This window comes from Gordionus sp. m RMFG-2023, chromosome 1, assembly GCF_954871325.1.
Source record: "Gordionus sp. m RMFG-2023 chromosome 1, tfGorSpeb1-WG-v2, whole genome shotgun sequence".
Lineage (NCBI taxonomy): Eukaryota > Metazoa > Nematomorpha > Gordioida > Chordodea > Parachordodidae > Gordionus > Gordionus sp. m RMFG-2023.
Genome location: NC_088775.1, coordinates 28,858,102 through 28,879,142, shown reverse-complemented (window position 1 = coordinate 28,879,142; position 21,041 = coordinate 28,858,102).

Here is a 21,041-nt window from a genome sequence, read left to right as displayed (position 1 = left end):
AGACAGTTGCGTTTATTTGCCACTGGCATGACATTTCATTTTCTTGAGGAGGGGGTGAAGGGAGAAGAATAAAATAACAAGACAATTCGTTTTTAAAAAATGTTTCGTATTTAGGATACATACTGGAATTCAGGGTATTCTTAAAAGATTAAAAATACCATTTTTTATACCAGAATTTAATTTCAGAAAAAATTTTGTCATAAATTTTTTAGGTTAACTTTTATTAATATGTAAAAATCGACGGAAAATCAATTAAAATTGATTCAAAATTTTATGATATAATTGTCTGGCATTACAAGGTAATTAGATATACTATACACTTCTTGGAATACAATACCGGCGAAAAGTCTTTTAAAAATAAATAATGTGACTCTGTAAATCATTCAAATCATTAAAATTCCAATATGTCCTGCATTCCAATATACCCTTACATGCTATATAATTTAACCTCCGTCTCATCAGTGTACATGTATGTTTTTTAAAATAAAATATCAAGTCTCAAGGAATGGTAAAGGGAACAAGTTTCAAATTTCACTTTATATTATAATTTTTTTTATCCCACCTATTTATTACCTTTTTTTTATTAAGAAATATATTTTAAAAATTTTAACATAATAACGGTTAAATTGACCCTGAATATAGCCATTAATTAAAGAATATATATATATATACTTATTTATAAAAAGTTGTTAAATATTTTATTATAATATAGTATTTATTAAAAGTAAATTTAAGAAAAATGTTTATACATAATTATTATAGATAAGGGTGCGAAATCAAGCTCTTTCCTTAAAGATTACCATATGAAATATAAGGGTAGTGACTACTTTAATTTACGAGTTCAATTTAAAAGTCAAATTGGCAAAAAAAAAATCCATAAAAATTAACAAGTTAATTATAATGGTAGTCAAGTCCTTAATTATGCTATATTACTTTTTTTATTATCTATATTGTAAATAAGCGTATTAATTTTGTCATTGTGTGAAATTTTTAAATTTGTCAAATTAAAACTTCCTAAATATTTAATTATAGATCATGTCACGTATTTTTAATTATTAAAATATAATTTTCTTTTTTAAAATATTATAAAAAATATTAATTAACTTATTTCTTTTCTCACATCTTTTTCTATTTTATTGAAAAGCTTAAATAGCTTTAATTTTATTTTAAAGCAGGGCCATAGCAAGGAATTTCTTGATGGTGGGGGGGGGGCAGGTGCTTACTTAGGAGGATAAATGAATTAAATGCTAAATTTTGTGATATTTTATTTTCATAGGCCATTAAAATACTAAATTTTTTAATCTTACATCGACTCCCTAGTGCTCAGAACTCTTTATAGTGTAGAGAACGAGGTCTCACAAGAAGCCGTTGATGCCCCAATGATGATGGCTGTTGAGTAGCATTAAAATTCTTTAAATGCAAGATGATAATTTTTTTATACATAATATTTACGATATTTTAAAAATTATGTGTTTCCTAACTTTTGCATCTTCTTATCTTATCTTATCTAGCACGTTAGTCATGGACCTGCTCAAAATGAGCGAACGTGAATTACTATAGAGGCCCTATCCTCCATAATAATTATGCCGATTTTTTCCTCAAGGATACCAACAAACCTTGTAACCCAGATATAATTATTAAAAGGTGTGGAATTCACCCAATCCAATAATATTATTAGCATAAGGAATAGTTATGAGCATATTTTAAAAAAGAAAAAATAGTAGTACTGTATCATCCAATACAAATTATTAGTTTTTTTATTATTATAAAAATTATTTTTTTTATTGTTGGTCTTGAGCAAGGATCTTATTTGATAGGATTATTATATTTCATTTAGTTAATTTATGATTTGTTCCCAATTATTTAGTTAGAAGATATAATTATATTTAATTTTTATAATTATTTAGTTAAGAATATCTATCTATTTAATCTATTAGACCTTAATTCTCATAGTGTAATGTAACCTATTTAAAATTTTCTTACTATGTGAAATAATTTAATCCGCCTTCATTTACTATAACCCTATTCAAATTAACTTCAACTCTTAGATATATATCAAAGCAATATATGAAATTGTATTTTTAAATAATATAATAAATTTAACTTACTCATCTTAACTTGTTTATTTAGAATACATGGCTTCCTTTACACTAGTCTTTCAGGTATATACTCAGCAATTATTCGTCAAATGTTCGTATATAAGTCTTAGTGCGATTTTGTAAGTTTTTCTATCCAACGAAGCACGTTTTATGAATTCCCAAGATAGACCTATTTCCGATAATGATCGATTTATTCTACCAAACCAACTATTTTTATAGGATAGGAAAGGTTTAAGAGATGACTCATCTAAAGGGGTAATAAAAAGGGCTTGATATACTAAGTTGTTTGGGGCTTGTCTGAGAATGTGCCCTAATATTTCGATTTTTCTATATTCACATAGTCTATAATAATCCTTTTGCGATTTCATTTCATGATGTAACGTTTCCACATTTAAAGTAAATAATGATTCTAATGTGGCCCTTTTATCTGATACAAAATAATACGGGTAAAAGGGGGGGGGGGCTATATAATAAATGATAGAAGATCAAAATCATCTTGTGTAAATCTATCTAAAAAAACGATCTACACTAATTTGATAATAATTCTTTTTTAACAAACTCCAATTGGAGTCCTTTTCGCAATCAAATTTCACTTTGTTTTCGCTAAAAAATCTTGAAGATTTGTAGGTGTTTAACGTACCCTTGATAATTTTTGATTGGTGTTAAATTTTGATGCAAGCTTTTCAGCCATAATATCAAATCAAAAGAATTAACACTTTCTATACAATTTTTAGCATTTACTATATTAGTACCTACTGACTGTAGGTACTTATTTAGTGGATCTATTGTTATTAATACTTCATAAATTATAATGGCTAATATAAGGTAATTTATATTAACACATTAAGATAAAAGACTAGAGGCTTCGACTGAATCATAAGTGGAAACCTCTGAGTTAAGAGTTATATTAAATAAGTAAAATAATACTTAATAATAACCTCAAAATTTTCATAAATATACGAGATTCTAAATGACCAATCTACCTCTGGTCTAAAAGTCTCTTAAGAGTATGGTCTGAGTAATTACAGGATACGTTAAAACGCCTAAAAAAATATACAATGCATTAGATGAATTTAAAAAAATTAGAGATGATAACAATATTATTCAAAGCATTTTTTATTAATTTTTTTTTGAAGCAGGGTTTATACTCTTTTATTTCCGCCAGACATGTAGTTTACACTATCATATGTCTGGCTTAATACATTCGATGGATTAATATTTAATTCATTGAGTTGCTTTAAATACAATTAAATTTGCCTTCAGCAGAAAGCCATTGTAAATTAATGATCATTAAATTTTCTTAAATTTCTCTACAAAAAATATAACGAATAATTATGCTCAGGTTTAATTTGATGCATCTTTTGTCTCATCAGCAAGACAAAAAAAAGGCATCTCACTTTTGTTATGTTTTTCTGTTATATATTCTAGCACCAGATCCGCCACAATTTAGACTTCGTTTTGAAATTGGGGTGATGTCTTTTGTGCATGTTTGGGTATTCAGCTTTATTAAATTCAGGATCTTTTTGAATAGTGTAATAAATTATGTTTTCATCTTTTTCAGCATCCGTAATTTTTGTTGAACTAGCCCCACGAAAAGGTAGTTCCTGTATGCTAAGAAATAGCATCAAATCAAATATTAATTTAAAATAAAAAGGTTATGGTTGGCATATCAGAATTGTTGTTATCTTAATATACTTATTTATATTAAGATTTTTATCATGTCATATTGTTATTGAATTTTAATGAGCTTTTGAGCTTTCATGTTAACAGTCCCTTCTTTGCAGCTAACTCTTTTTTTCAATTACTTAATCCCTAGTGTCAAAATCATCACTTGGGGGACTAAAGAGTCAATGGATATTTTATAACTAATATTTTTATGGGTATGTTAATGATCATGTTTATTAATTTGTATAATATTTTTCTAAAAATTTTGTTGTATTTCCATTTAGATTTAATTGTGAATTTAAATTTAATAATTAATAAATTTTTTTTAAATGGCCGAAAAAATTTTGGAGTCCAATTTTATTCAAGAGGCCAGATTTGGGTGCCAAAAAACTTTTCGTGCCCACGGCCCTGCTTTAAAGTAAAAAAAAATTATATTAAATTTATAATCAGATTACGATATTAATAGGTATAAGGTAGCTAATAATTATTTATGACAAATTGTCAAAATAAATTTTAATTAAAAGTTAAAACAATTCTGACACCATATTAAATTAAAATGAATAATCAAATAATGTTGATTTTTTTAGGCAGTTGATGGCAGCCAAAATATGTAAATAAACGAATTTCCCCTAAACTTAAAATTATATGTCTGCTATTAAATGCCCTTTTGTTTTGTCATCAATGTTAATTTGTTTGCAGGCTTTAGTTATTTTTATTTCATTATAAGGTTGGCCGGGGATATATAATACCTATCCTATAAATTTTAAGAAATTTTCTAACATATTGTTCCACTTGATTACGCGAATTTTTATTAATATGATATGACCATATTTTACGAAATTTTAAGATATCGAATTTGAAGCTTCTTTTATTTAAAAAAATAATATCTGAACAGGTTGAATAGGTGAGTCAAATAATTTAAATGTAGCTGATAACCTTGAACAACGTCTTTTATAAAAGATAGCATATTTATCATGTAGCAGCAAGATATTTTAGGGGGCTTTTTTCCCTGATTTAACATTTCTGATTTAGAAACCCTTTCCCTCCATTTTTTGACCAAAATTTAAATTCCAAAATTCCATCCCTATCCAGCAAACCAAGAAATTAATACTAAACTAAACCACAACATAGAATAATACGTGAAAATAAAATATAACATAAAACAAAATATCATTCTAAATTCACCGATCTGATCTTATTCATTTATTTATTTCTCTCATTGGCGTTGTTAACTTTTTTACGCTACTGCTTCTCTTATTCGCTTCTCCTTTTCTCAACTATTATTTATGATCCTACTTCGCTTTTCGCAAGGAGTAAAATTGGACAAATCAGCGCGGAAAAGTAATTTCGCAAAATGCATAATAATGTAATGAATTTTGAGAAAAAAATAAAGACTTAAATTTTTTTATGCGAATAAAAATTTCGTAAATTCGCACAATTAATTGCTTGTCAAGACATAATCTATAACTCAAATTATTTTCAATAAAATTTCAACGAATATATAAACCAGAACCTGCAGATGGACCATTTGCACGGCACAGCCTAGCCAGGATTTTTTTAAAATATATTCAGAAATAGTAGGTGCAATTTTTATCAAAATCATTATAGGTCCGAAATAATTGTTGTATTAGAATTTACAAAATACTATAAGATAGATACCATAAGATAGCCCAAACATCTATCTAATCTTGTGCATTGATAAATTTTTAAATTATTTTATATTTATTTCTCAAGATTGATTCTAGTAAAAGTAAAATTTTGAGCCAACAAGCACCTAACCCTGGACTTGTAGATTGAATTATTTTATTAAGTCTCCTATGGGATAATTAATATTATTATTCAATTATTTTTATGGACAATATTTTAATGATATAAATACACAATTTACATAAAAATAATTCATATAAAAATGACAAAATAGGCCATGATTTGAATTATAAAAAATGTATAAAATTTTTCTTATATTTTCCTAGTTCTATTGTATTATCATATAGAATTTTTGAATATATATAGTAGCCATTAAATACTTATTTTATATTATTATATTATTATATAAATATATTATAACTAGTAGATAGCCCGTCTAAAATGACGGGTAATGAAAAATAATATCCAATTTTTATTCTTCTTACCCCCTCATCCCTTCAGGCCAGGTTTAATCCATTAAAACTAAGTGCTATGGGTTTGAGTAAAAATAAATTTAAAGAATTTACTTGATAATACCAATATTATTTGTTAAATATTACTGATTACTTATACCTAATTTAAATATTAAAAAAAATTCCCAGGCAAAGTCCAGAGCCATATTAATTATGAAAAATTCTTCCAAGCCCAATGAAAGATCATAATAATTTTGGTAGTTAAGAACTGAAATAAAATATTTAAATAATCATAAAGAATTTAAAAAATACAATCAAAATTCAGATTTTCATGGGCCTTGGTTTTTTGATCAGGTCAAGCCCAGGCCTGCAAAAAAATTTGTTTTGGGCCAATGTCTGACCTATAATTAATAATAAAGAAATTTTCAAGCGTCCAAGCTCATAATAATTTTGAAAAATTTTCCCCAAGCCCAGCTCAATATAATTTATAAAAATATTTCCCAAGCTTAGCCCAACCCATAATAATTTTATAAAAAAATTTTATCAAACCTGGCCACCGATAGTAATTTAAATTTTTTTCCAAGCCTGGAGATAGATAAATCTCTAAAAACCATACCTATTTCAGTCTATTTTAACCCAGCTCATCCCAACCAAGGTCAAGCCATTAAGACCAAGAGTGAATACTATTTTTTTGAATAAAAATATATTTAAATTAGATTTTACCTGAGGGCTATTTAAATATTCTGTGTTAAATATTACACCTATGCCTAATATTAAAAAAATTCCCAAGCCAGGTTCTCGCACTTCGTTTTCTCAAACCCGCAAAAGACCATAATAATTTTGATAGTTGAGGACTTACATAATATATAAAAAGTCACAATGCATTTAAAAATACAATCAGAATATGAAAGTTGCATGGGCCTTGGTTGATCAGGCCTTGCCATGTCTGCAAAAAAATTTTCAGACCAATCTATAACCCATATTAAAAATTAAAAAATCTTAAAGCTATTTTAAATTTTATCCAATATGATTTTCATCAGATTTTTAAATTTTAATATTTCTAATACATGCTCACAGTATACATTGCAACAATTTTACCTCTTTTACTCTTATATTTTAATATTTATATAAAATTTATAAATAAAGTATATTTAATACCATACACACAAACTAAATAATTACCCTTCAACCCATGGTTTTTTGATCAGGCCTGGCTATGTCTGCACAATAAATTTCAGACCAATCTATAACCCATATTTAAAATTCAAAAATCTTAAAGCATCTCTATTTTAATTATTCAATATAATTAAAATCACATTTTTAAATTTTGATATTTCTAATACATGCTCACAGTATACATAACAATTTTACATCTTTTACTCTTAAATTTAATATTTATATAAAATTTATTAATAAAGTATATTTAATACCATATACACAAACTAAATAATTACCCTTCAACATCTATATAATTAATATTTTAAATTTAATTATGTTCAAATTGGTGCCTGCGTGAAACTTTAATATATATATAATTAATATTTTAAATTTATTCATATTCAAGTTGGTGCATGCAGTAAAGCATATGCCTTTGAAACGGGAGGCTCGAGTTCGATTATCATAGAGAGCAAAAAATTAACATTACACTATATAGTCTCCTTAAATTAAAATACATTAGGGAGATACGAAAACGATCGTCTTATGTTTATGGAGATTATATATATTATTATGTTTATGGAGATTATATATATATATATTAGATTATGTTTATGGAGATTATATATATTAGAAACATTATAATATATCACATTTGTACGCATAATTTGATTGATCCTACTAGCCCTGATTCTACTAGCCCCTAGTTGCTAATATAATAAATATCTTCTAAAAATATATTTAAACATGATATATGATTATGAAGCTTTCTGGTGTTTAAATTTCATATAATGTCAATTTTATTTTTTTAAACTCTTCATATTTTAATGCCACTTAATATTGTGGTGTAATAACATTTTGATTTTTACCTAAAAAACAGATTTTATCATAAATTTTTTTTTACCTAAAAACAGATTTTATCATAAAAAAATTTAATTAGCTGAGGGGTATAAATTATTTTTAGCCTAAAATATACATATATTATACAATGCTATTACATAATTAAATTTGAATTTCTAAACATGTCTGATTTTTAAATAAAATCCGCTGAACCCACAAGCCCCTTGCACCGACTAATCCTGGTCTCACCTACATTTATTTTTAATATTTATCCCTAATAATGGCGAAAATTATTCGGTTTTGAAATATGTGGCCCTGTCCGGGTATTTTTTTAAGTAGGCCCGGCCCAGGTATATTTAAAAAAATTAAAATACTGTGGCATGCCAGGCCTGCAGATCTCTGATAAAAACATTAAGAAGAGTTTCCAAAAACTTGTAGATAGAACAATCATCTAATTTATTCAAGTAAAACTTCTCGACATCTAAAATATTATACTTATTGTTTCATGATTATTAAAGTGCTTCACTAAACATAGGAAAAGAAGAAATTTATTTAACGTTAAATGGATGGATAATTTTTTTTCCTTCCGTAAAAATCAAATTTAATTTTAAAAAATTGGCAAATTTACAATGATAAAATTTTATATCTATTATACACTAAATTAAGAATATTAGATCTTAATAAAATACGGATCGAGGGCATAAAATTCTAAAAAATAAATGTGTCTACTTCTTTTATTAAAATAAAGTGATGATTAGAATTTCTCTACGACTAATGCAAAGCAATACGTCATTTCTATGTTATTTAACTTTATAAAATCAGTTTATTTATATATATTTTAATAACAAATCTTGGACCAAGCTCCTAAAACAAATACTAAAAATAGATAATAAAATTTTTTTGGCTGAGCGGACTCAATCCCAGCCGGGCCAGATTCGGGCCCAAATAACAAGCTTAATTTGCTGGACTCTAATATGAAATAAGTGTTTCTTAAAAAAAGTCCATCCACTTAACTTAAAATATGATAAACTTAATGGGGTGTGCTACTAATACTTTTTGCCGAAATAGGGGCAGGCTTTTAAAAAGAAGGCCCTTCCGCCATAGCTAATAAAGTTTCGTCTTTCATTCACTTGTTATGTTTTTCAGGAACCTAAAAAATGGGGAGTTGGCGGGGTGGTTCTGTTCGGCTACCAAAATTATACCATTTTCGTTTTAGGGACTGTTAAAATTTGTTTCTTATGCATAAAGGTGAATTTTAATTTTAAATATTACATAAATTATGTTCAATCTTATCTACTAAGTCAATCATTCATTAAAATTATTTATATTTTACTATAATAAAATGCATAAAAATATTACTAGTGTCAAAGTAATAAGTTATCGGTATTTATTATTTAAAGAAAATAACTTTATATTTGTAAAATGTAATTAGTAACTATAAATAATCATATATTTTATTTCAAAAAAACTACAAAAATAATTCGTTATTTTTCAAATTACTTTAATTTGTGTTAGAAATTTATATAGGGATCTCATTCGTTATCTATATATAGTGATTTCCCAACGAAACTACCATAAGCCTTAACTATTATCAGGCGAGGCGATCCTTTAGAAGGTTTATTTAGTTTAGCAAAATTTTTTTGGGGGGAAAAACTAGCATACCTTTTTGATACCAATTATTTAAATATTTTTTTAAAATCAAACAAAAATTTTTTGAAAATATTTTTTCGGTGATAAATGTTATAATGCGATTAATACTATTATTTCTTTAATTTAATTAAATGGTATTTTTAATTATCATTTCTTTTGTTTAAAATTTATTTTATATAATAAAAATATATGAGTTATACTAAATACTTTATAAAGTAACTTTCAATGCAGCCAGTTACTTTTGAAATATACCCGTAAATAGTTATTTTTTAAAAAATGTAGTTACCTTTTCTAAGCAGGTAACTTCTAAATAGTTACTTTTACCTAATTCATATTATACTACGCTGCTTATTTTATGTTTATTTTTTATAAAGGCTAAAGTGGATTAGGGGAGTTTAGGAGTTAGAAGTGCGCAATTAATTTTAGCTCCGGGCCGTCAAAAGTCTTAGGTCCCGTCCTGAGTTCTTTTTATTTCACATTTCTCTGTGCCAAGTTATTTTTCCCTTCTTCTCAAGTTTCCGCTAAAAAAAGATTAATCTTTTATTGCCAACGCCAATATTTCGAGAAAAAATAAATAAACTGAGAACTAAATATAAGCTTTTAATTCCCTTTTTATTCGTACATTAAACAAATCTGATTATTTTCTTTCAAAGTTCCCATCAAAAGAAAAAGATTTATGGGCATAATCTTCCTTTATGTAAAATCGTCTTAGTTTATTTCTTTCAAAATTGTGGTTTTTTTATGTTTACAAAAAAATTTAAATTATTATGAATACTAATACTAATAGAATTTTTAACAGATAAATATGAATAGCTCTCGGTTAAGACTTAAAATTTATATTGGTTATTTTTTGAGGTTAAAAATAGGCTCGAAATAAGAGTAATTACAATTAAAGATTTGCGAATGCCGGGTCCTGGCCGGTCTTAAATTTTTACATGATATCATTATATTTTGTCAAATAAATTGATATATATTTTAAAATTCTTGAAAGAAACAAGGCGTTAATATTTTTTATTTCTATTTTTAAATAATTTTGGGCCGGGCCAGGAGGGCAAATAATTTTCATTTCCAGTTGGACATTTGGGGAAAAATAAAAAATAGGGCCGGGCTTGAAAAATTAGGCCCGATACAGATCACTAATTATATTAACCAAACACAACAATGATGTCGTTACCAATTTAATTTTAAAATATTCACCTTCATAAAATTTGGGAAAACATTTATTTTATATAAATAATTTCATTATTTATTTATTACATTTTTTATTTTAGAATCTCTGAAAAAAATTGTTTTTTTTAATATCAAAATAGACGCCGAAAAAATCTAAATTATAAAATAAATGCCAGAATTTATTTTTAAATATAATCTTTTTTGCTATTTCTCCAATCCCAAATTTAAATTTACGAGTCTTTGAAGGGGGTAATAAAAATTTTATAAAATATATTTATTTGCTCAAAAAATGATGAAAAAAAAATTAATCTTGTACATTCGATAACAAAAAATAAATAAAAAAGATAGAATTTTAGAGAGAGGAAGAGGAGCTTATTAGAGATGGGTTTAAACCGAACCGTTATAAATAACGATCATTTTTATTGATCTGAAATAGCTCGATTAGATTTAGACCCTATAAAATATGTAGTTATGCAATGGCTCGATTTGAGCCGATGGCAAATTCAATATTTTATACTGAAAGATAGTAAACGATCCTGAAAATTCAGCTCATATCTGGCACAAATTCTTGGACATCTATCAGCAATGCATCACTAATTTCTACTCTTTTTTTATAATTTTTTTTAAAAAGATTGTTAGAGGAAATTTTTCCCTGGGTTATAGTGAGCTTTAGTTTTTTTCTTCTAAAGTTGACTGAGCTCTTAGGTTTACTATTTTTTCTTACCAAAAAATATGTATAGCACTATGCGACTAAATTAAAATTATAATCGACTGAAAAACGCATTATATAGTAAATTATAAATATCTAAACTCTTTAAAACTTTTTAATTTTGAAGTATTTTTTTAAATTAGAAGGTTTTTTTATCACCGAACTAGTGTTAGAAAAGGGCTCGACTTGAGCCGATTTTTGAAAAGGCTAACTCAATATTTTAGCCAGAAAAAATTACCTAAATCTCGAAATTTGGCTATAGATGTCCAAGACAAAATCTTCAGGCCTGTGTAATATTTTTTTGCAGGGGTTCGAACCAAACCCGAATCCGGAAAAGAAAGCCCGGGTTTTTGGGAAAAAAATTGAACCCGAACCGAACCTGAACCCCATTTATAAAATAATCAAAACTCCGAAACGAACCCGTTTTATTTGAACCCGGGTTCAACCAGGTTCAGTGTATTGTTTAAATTAATATAAGATATTTGTATAATTGTAAATACAAATATTAATAATTTACTTGACATTTTATAATAATTTCAAATTTCGATTTAAGTGAATTGATAAAAAATTTTAAACAACTTAATTCATTTACTCCATTTTTAAATTTTTTAAAATTTATTCTCAAAGAATCCTATTGGATTGTTAATAAATTTTAAACAATTAAATTCATTTACGCCATTTATTTTTAATTTTTAACTTATTCTCCATTATTAATTAGAGGAAAATGAAAGTGAACAAGTTAAAAATTATTATATTGGATATTGTTAATTTAAAGAAATACGTCTAAATAAAACAGGGATGTGAACCCGGACTCTGAACCCTCGTATTTTGGCTGAACCCAAACCGGGACCCTTTTTAAAAGTGGAGGGTCTAAGGGTTTTTTGTGGAATCATTTATTTTAACTTCGCGTTTTTCTTCCAATTTTCTTCCTGGACTTCCATTTTATATAGAGATTGATATCATAAATTATTTTCGAGTGTAATAATATTTTATTATGTAAATTTATTAATAGGCTATGTTATAGAAATACGTTGATTATTTTGAAAGTGAATTATTTTGTAGTACAAGTAATAATATTTTAATTTAAATGATAATGCACAACACGTTGGTCCTCAATTTGTATGATGCTAGAACGATTATTAAGTTTGAAAGATTTTTGTAATGATTTTATTATAGGAGCATGTGAAGTAAGATGATTGGTGCCAAATAAAGGACCTTACTAGTGTATTAGTTCCTTTAAAAATAACAATAAGATTACAATCAGAACAATTATGTTTATTTGATTTTAAGGCATATGCATTAGATGCCGATTAGATTTAGAAAAATTTAATCCTTTTTATACGAAATATAGAAAACATGAAAATTCGAGAGCAACAATATTTGCAAAATAGTGTTGTATACGCTTCTATATATTTAGATCCTCGATATCAAGTTATATTGAGTATTGAGCAAAAACAAATGGCTAAAGACCATCTTAAGGATTTATGGCATACGCAAAACTCCATTATTTACAATATATTGGAGGCTACGACAATACCTATTGTTGTTGATAATAATAATAATGATAGCAACATTGATGATCTTGAAATTTTACATTTAGATAGAGAAAAAAAAATCAAATTATCATCAGATAGAAAGGAGGATCAAAAAATGCCTATTGCATCTTTAATAGTAAGGTTCTCAGAAGTTAAGAGAATAAATAAGGATATAAATATTTTAAAATTCTGGGAAGAAAATTCTTCAATATATTCAGAATTATAAAATTTATAAAGATAACTATCTTTTTTAGGTAAGGGTAGAAATTGAATTTTTATCTTTGAAATATATATTGTCTTAGAAATCTCAAGGATGATATTTTAGAAGATATTATGATTGTGCGATAATAAATCATTTAAAATATAAATTATTTCATTTATAAATTTTTCATTTGTAAATTATGAATATGTATATATTGAAGTAATAAATGAAATTTAAAAAAATATTATTTTGAGTCATTATTTTTATGTTCCCTGAACTCGGACCCGAACCCTGGACTCGGGTCCTTTAAAATTTTATTCCTGTACCCGAACCCAGACTTGGACCCTTTTTTGTGTCGAAGGGTTCACATCCCTGTTTTTTAAATCTATACATGACTATGCTTTGTATTTTTAACTATATTTTGCCTATAAATAAAATAAAAAATTTAGATACCAAATTTATGTCTAGTTATTTAATTATGATTTAAATGTAGAATTTTTTTTATCAATTCAAAAATTCTTAAACCCGAGCTGAACCAGGAACCAAACCCGGGTTCAAAAATATTTCCCTGAGACGAACCCGAACCGAACTCACCTATTTTTTTTTACCATAAAACCGAACCCGGGCAAAAATTTTGCCAGGTTCGCATCCCTGTTTTTTTGCATAAAATATTGAGTTAGCCGTTTTTAAAAATCAACTCAAAGCCATTCGTTTACCAACACTAAACCGGACCTGTTATTCTTATTATATAAGGGAAACCCTCAGAGTCTGCATAAATTATAAATTTATTTGAAAACAAAAATTGAAATGTTATAAAGATAGCGAGGATTTAATTCTGGGTTACCTTTTTGAGAAAATTTATTATAATCGAGAAATTATGATTTTAAATTATAATGACTATTTTTTTTATATAAATATCTATATCTCATTTCCCTAAATTATTTTAAAATAAATCATGATAAAAGGTATACAAGACATTATTCTAAAAAATTTATTTCTAAAATATAATTAGGTATTATTATGCGAATACAAAATTTCTCATATTAAAAATGATCATTAATTAAATTTTTATTAACCGTCTTTGTCTTTAGAGCGGCGTTGAAAAGAAAACATTCATAAAAATTTTTTGCCAAAAATTTGAGCGAAAAATCTTTGAAGATCCCACAAAATTGAAGATTTTTGTAGAAGATCAAAAACATTAATTAAAAAATTTGTGATTTCATCATGAAAAACTTCTTTATGCATAAAAATCACAAAAGATTTGCCTATAAAAGATTTCTTTTATAAACAAAAATATTTTGGTAAAATTTGATCAACACTTATTTCAGCATTCTCAAAAAAAATTATCGGAGATCAAAATCATTAAAAATATTAACCTTGGTTTTACCCCTTCTCACTACTAAGAAATGGGAAATTTCTTATTGTCTAAAAATGTGTGAGAAAAATAATAAGTGGAATTTCTTTGTAAGTCACATTAAAGTGTTGGATAGTATTTTTTTTAAAAAAAAATCTTTATCACGAGATTCAAGCCATAATATTGACATTAATCAGATCCAACTTTCGATAACCAACACAGATTACCCGGTGGCTTTATACGATTTTGGCCTGGATAAAAGTGGTGGTGATAGAGTTGATTGGGGGAGAAAGTGGTTCATATTGCCCCACCCTTCCCCATACAAAAAACGAGAAAACTAAATATTGAATAAGCAAACCTAGTCCCTATTCAAACAAAAAATAATTGGTAGTCGAGTTGAGAAGATTTGAAATATATAAAAAAATAATATTATAATAATGATTTATAATTTAATATAATGTGAATGTCGTGAATTGGAAGAAAAAGGTGTCAAGTGGGGATTAAATCGATCAGGAACTTTTAAGAGTGAATCTGCGATTCATTATTTATTTTCACCATTATCCATATCCACGAAAACAAAATCCTTTTCTTTTATACGAATTATATTAATAAAATATAATATAATATTATCCATTATATTAACTATTATTTGAATAATGTATTTATAAATAGTTGGTTGATGGAGCAGGGGGGGGGGGGGGGTTAGCATCATTTTATGATATTCCCAATTTTAAAATGATATTTTATTTAATGAGTTATGTGATGACAATAAGAATCACAAATGTTGCACATGTATATAGTTGGGAGGTCGCTCCATTTTAAGCTTGTAAAAAACGAGCTTTTAGATGAAAACCAACGCCCTCAGTCTGAAAGGATAGATGAGCTTGGGTGAAAAATGTATTATTATCGTAATGTTTAACAAGCCGATTACCTAACAATATTATTAAAGGGATTTTTATTTTTTTTAAAACGAGATAAAAATAATGTTTTTTATGCTTTTGTTTTTAATGTATTTTTACCTCACTTCTCCATTTCTTAAAAATTGGAAATTAAATACAAATTACTACAGATAATAAAAAGGAATAGGTAAGTATCTAATTACATTTTGTAATAGATAACATATTTCGCAACCTTGTATTTTATATAATATTATTATGATAATTTTAAACGAGATTATAGAGCTATTTATTTTGAATTTCCAAAGAATTCGATTAACCTTTCCTCCTTAGTATAATTGGGTTATGAAATTTGCTAAACTTAGTCGAAAACGATCACTTTTGGCCTCGGGTTTTTCTTAAAAAAATATCACAACTTAAATTTGAAAGAAACTAATATAAATAAAAACACCTTAATATTAAAGGTATAGGGCACGCGCCTGTGGATTGAGCCGAATTAGTCGAAATTTAGCCATTATCCAACTGTGCTCCTTAGATCTAGATGATATATCATTCCTTCCAAAAATTTAATAATATTAAATAAGCATGATTTAGGGAACCTTAAAATCTAGAGTACTACAACGGGTTTGTCCTATTCGACTTAGATCGGTCGGGATAGAATTAATTTATTTTTTAAACCTTGACAAAAAAATTTTTTTTAATTAAATATTATTTTCAAGAAAAGCCTACTTTGTTGAAAAAAATTCCTCCAGCTCTTATAATTTTTCTTTGATTTAGACTTTTGTCATTCAGTAGTAATTTTACAAGTGGTGTTAAATTTAATTGTGAAGTCAGGGGCGAAAAGTTACAAATAGTGTTAAGTTATAGGTGGCATTAAGTTAAATGACGTAACGCTCCTGTAATTGTATCAATTTGAAAATGTAAGTTTTTTATTATTAATTCCTATTCATTTACTCTTAAACGATTTCGGGTATGGACACAACTAGCTTTTTACAAAAGGGTTCTTTCCCTGTCTTCGGCCGAGTTTATGTCTTTAGATTTATATATCTAATATATATAATCTTCGTAATCAAGAAATGAACGTTTTCTTATCATCTTAATGTTAATTTTATTTTTTCTATCAACTTATCCTATCATCTTGATGTTAATAAATCGAAGGAGACTTATACCACTAATGTTAAATTATTTTTTTTAAAAAAAGAAAATTTTTTTTTACATCAACGAGATCCCCAGATTTAATGTTACATAGGCAAACGCTGTTTCCAACTTAGCCCCATTCTATCTTAAATTTTGTTGCAATTCTCTTATATATGAAACTATATTTTGATAAAGTAATTTAATTAACTCCAGGCTTGGGAACAAAATTTAAAAAATTATTATCGGTTGGCCAGGTTTGAGAAAAATATTTTAAAATTATAATGGGCCGGGCAGGGCTTGGAAAATATTTTTATAAATTATATTAGGCTGGGCTTGGGGAAAGTTTTTAAATTATTATCAGCTTGGACGCTTGGGATTTTTCTTTATTATTAACTATGGATCAGACATTGACCTAAAACAAAATTTTTTTGCAGGCCTAGGCTCGGCCTGATCAAAAACCAAGGCCCATATTTTATTCCAGATCTCAATTACCAAAATTATTATGATTTTTGGTTGGGGTTGTGGAAATTTTTTCAAAATTATTAAGCCTTGGACCTGCTTGGGAATTTTTATCAGTAATATTTTAACAAATAATTATTATTGGGTATCAAGTAAAAGCTTTAAATATATTTTGACTCGAAACAGCATTTACACTTAGTTTTAATGGATTGGACCTGGCCTGAAGGGGGTGGGGGAGGGGGGTTATAATGAATAAAAATTGGGTATTATTTTCAAATAACAGATAACAACTATGATAAGAGTAAGGAGAAAATTCTTATTCCCGTCATTTTTGATGGGTTCAGTAATGTTGACTGACGGAAGCTCTAGTACTCTTAGTTATATATTTTTCATTTTGCCCATCAAGAAAGACGGGTCATCATACTTTAAATTATGAATATCTTATGTGTGATTCACAAATTTACCTTATTTTCTCTTAAATTTTAATTTTTTTATAAAATATATTAAAAAAGTATATTTAATACCATATAAACAAACTAATTACCCTTCAACCACGTCATTCTTGACGGGTTATTATCTAGTATTATTATAATTCATTATAATATAAATGTATTCGCTAATCAATATAATATCTACCACAAATGTAAAATCTAACTCAATTACTTTACTCTAACCAATAAAAAAATCCGAAAAGAACCCCAAATTTTAAAGAGATTAAAAAAATATTTTTAACAATTTCAACCTTTGATTATGCTTTTTTCAGAGTTAAAATTGGACTTATTCAAAAATGAACATGAAATTAATTGGAAAGTTACGACAACTTTTTGTAATAAGCACAAAAATGAATATATGTATATATTGAATTTAAACAACCTTAACGTATTCTATATATTAGGTTTTATTTTATTTTGACGTGTAGGACCATCTAATAAAATAGTACAGGCGCGTAGGGCCCCATCGCAAATTTGACTGTTTTCATAAATATCATTTTAAGCTAATAAAAATTTTACAAATATTTGAATATCAATTTTCCAACAAATTATTCTAAAATATTAATAAAATGGAAAAATTTTTAGTCAAAGAGATTGAAATCAAACGGTAATTTATTTTATTATTATATATAATTATTTTATTAAATTCAAAATTATTAGTGAGTTAGAATTTATAAGTATTATTAATAATATTTTATTATTAATAAATATCTATAATTTTTTAAATATTTTTCAATTTTACTTCCATTTTGTAGAACAAAAGAAATAGAAATACAATAGTTAAATAAGGCTGAGTATGAAAAAAGGTATGTATCGTCAGAAGCGATATCATTATTGAATTCAATTGATCAATCAGAGTTTATCATTACTGCTAGTTGCATCAATAAATTATTTTCCTATAGCTCACTATTTTGTAGAAATTTAGAAAAACCAAATTTAGATAAGGTTCAGGTTATTGATTTGGCGGAAAATATATATGAACAGGTAGATACAATAAGAATGAATGCAGATTAATATTTTCATAATATTTATCTAGACGTTGACTCGAAGGCTAAATTTTATGATATAACACTAATTAAACCTCGTCTAGCACCTAGACAATTATTGAGATGTAAAATAAATATTGGCTCAACTGAAGAATATTATAAAATATCCATTCATCCCATTCTTAGATACTTTTTTATCGCAAATAAAAGTACGGTTTTTAGATAAAAAACAAGTCTTTAGCATTCTTCAAGTTTTATTACCCAAAGATCCTTCTTCGTTTTCTAAAACCACTATTGGTAAAATTAAATATTTAGCAAAATTTTATTCTTATGATATTGATACTGAAATAAATTTAATCAGTGAATTCGAATTGTGGTATAAATATTTACTACATTTAGCTATTTTACCTGAGCATGCTATTGATGCGCTCAATCGATGTAAAGAAATCTTGACTCACTTTCTTAATATTTTGAAATTGTTTTATATTCTTGCATGTTTGCCTATTATAACATGTACGAATGTAAGGACTTTTTCCAACTTGAGAAGGTTGAAAACATATTTACGAAGTACTACTTCCGAATCTCGGCTAAATGGGTTAGCTCTGTTAAATATCCACAGAGATTTGGTTCCAACGACAAACGAAATTCTTGATGAATTGGCAACATTCCCACGAAAATTAAAAATCACATTATAATTATAGTATTTAATAAAATATTTTGTATAATATTGTATTTGATAAGAAGTTATTAAAAACTTGTTTTTTTTAATTATTTTCTAGTCAATATTTTATATACACTTCTATTAATATTTAATAAAAAAATTATATTCTACTTATATTGTATGAGAATTTAAGCTGTGGCTAGTTTTTAAAGCAAATTTTATAAAAAAAAGTGACATTAAACTTTATTTCAATTTTACATTTAAAAAAACTAGCTGAAGGCCAGGTAAGAAGGTGTGGGGGCGAAGCCCCCAAACCCCCCCCCCCCCCCCCATAAGAAAATCCTGGATACGCCACTGAAATAGTAATTTATAAGATAATTATAAAATAAATAAATTATATACTATTTTTCCATATAATATCTTTTGATTTTGTGCTATTTTGTTTTTGCTTAAGGCTAAAGGAAGAAAATTATAATGATAAACTGGTTATGTCACATTGAGAAATAATACTTATTTTAAATATGCCCTAAAATTTAGTAAGATTACTATAAATTGGTGCTATTTAAAAATTGAATGTATGAAAAGAAGGGTTCTAATGCTTCAAAATTGGTGCCAATTTTGAAAAAAAGGTGTGTTAGCACCCAAAGCACTTAGCTAGCAACGCCCCTGATCTGCATTATCCCGTGTTCCACTGATTGGAGAATGTAGTACTTTGTGAAATAGGAAGGCCATAGTCCTCAGAAACCATTCAAGACCATTTAGGATGTCATTTAATAATGACATGTCCTATCAGATGGAACAGCCTATAGGACACTATCTTGATGTTGTTTCCAAAAAAAATTAAATTGAGAGTCTATTGGTTAACTTGATCTTCTAATTTTAGAAAAGGAAATGGTTCATGGAAGAATAAACTAACATTTAACTGCCGAAGCATTGGATTAGCTTCAAGAAGAGGGAAATATTATTATGGTGATTATTTAGTACCAATATTATTTTATGTTACTTAGAAAAAGCTATGCTATTGCAGAATCATTTTAAATTATATATTGGATGGGTTTGTAATTCTATTATAATTTTTTAATTTATTATAATATTCATACATTTTATTAATTTTATATTTAAACAGACTGTAAAAAAATTTTGACAAAATATAAAACGTCGACTTATTAGAAGCTAGCCAATCATTCCTAGCCATAATTTTCCTGCCATTCTATAAATTAAGCTGAACACTATCCTCCCCTGATAAAAAAATCTATAAGACCTTTTGATTGCAACTGAAATATCTTTGGAGATGAGATCTCCTGCGCTTATTTCTATGCCCAGTCCCAGAGATGCAACTACCTCTACAAATAATTTTTTTTATTTCCATAGTTAGAGTTTGGACTCTTTACAAAGAATTAAAATGATGTCAAGATTGAATTAATTTTATATATTCAGGATCCATCATTATACTGCATAATTATTCGATAATCAAATAAATTTTTTCTTATCATAATACAAATATATTATTATCCGCTCCCGTCGAACGCCTTTATTTGTTAGTTTTATAGACCAAATAGAAGCTTAAATGATATTTGAAAAATTAGTACTTTTATCAAATGTTTATGTGTAATTATTATATTTCATTGCCATTGATTAATTTCGATAAAAAATATAAATGAACTAGTGTGTTTATAGTTTATCTTTATACTGCCTTTTATTATTTTAATGACTTGCATCAAAATGAATGATTAATTTTTTATAAATGTAACAAAGAGCTTTTGTTACTGCTCAATAACGATAACATAACCGTTTTTTTAGGTTACGAGACCAACTTGAACGTTATATTTTTTGCTTGAGTATTTTTAGAGTAACGTGGTCAACCCTGTAAAAAGTAACTATTACAAGTTATATCCTTTAAAAATAAAATAGTTACAGTTACATATCAATGGGT